We start from the raw sequence: 906 nt of genomic DNA, 5'->3' as shown, positions 1-906 counted from the left end.
CTGAGAGAGAAACAAACAAACAAAAATAGAGAGAGAGAGAGAGATTATTTCTTCGGATATGGAAGACTATATAACATTTTTTTGATTAAAAAAAAAAATCATGCTTTGGTAACTAATTTTTTTCTTCAAATTTTCTAAATTATGAAGTACAACAATATAATTTTGAGATGAGTCAAAATTATGAAAGTCAAAATTGAGAATTTATTCGTCATAAGTCATAATTATGCCAGTCATAACTACAATTAAAAAATAATTATGTCATAAATGACTTCTTGATTTGTCATAACTGACTTCTCATAATTCATAACCAGTCAAAATCGAGACAATCATAAATAAGACAAGTTTTTTAGTTATAGTTATTTAGTTATGACTGTCATAATTATTACTTTGTGTCAATTTTGACTTCTCATAATTATTTTATATAATTATTCCATACTTAAGAGGTTGTCAATTATGCGTCAAAATTGAGATACTACATATAATTATGAGATAAGCAATTTTTTATAGTTATGACTACCATAATTGTGACAATGAAAATTGTGACTTTTTTGTTTATCTCAATTTTGACTCATAATTATTACTTTTATCTCTTAAAGACAACTTTTTAATCTCATAATTGTGGCTTTTTTATGTCATTATAAGGATTTACCGAGCCATTTTTTATATGGTGGAAATGGGCGCTCACAGTAGCTAGCTACATATAGCTACACAGCTAAAGATATTTTCGATTTGCTCGCACCACCGCAGCTGCTCAAAATATATTTATTGGTGAAGGAGTTAGGCATGCACTGAACTATAACTGTGAGAGGCCCTTCATCCCTGTTCTCTTCCTAGCTGTCCTAAATAGAATAAGAGAATAAGAGATAACAATTAGAGCATTCAAATTAATAGCATGCTGAAAATAGT

This window comes from Squalius cephalus (genome assembly GCF_949319135.1).
Source record: "Squalius cephalus genome assembly, chromosome: 13".
Lineage (NCBI taxonomy): Eukaryota > Metazoa > Chordata > Actinopteri > Cypriniformes > Leuciscidae > Squalius > Squalius cephalus.
The sequence above is the reverse complement of the archived record's forward strand: the minus strand, read 5'-3'. Positions refer to the sequence as shown.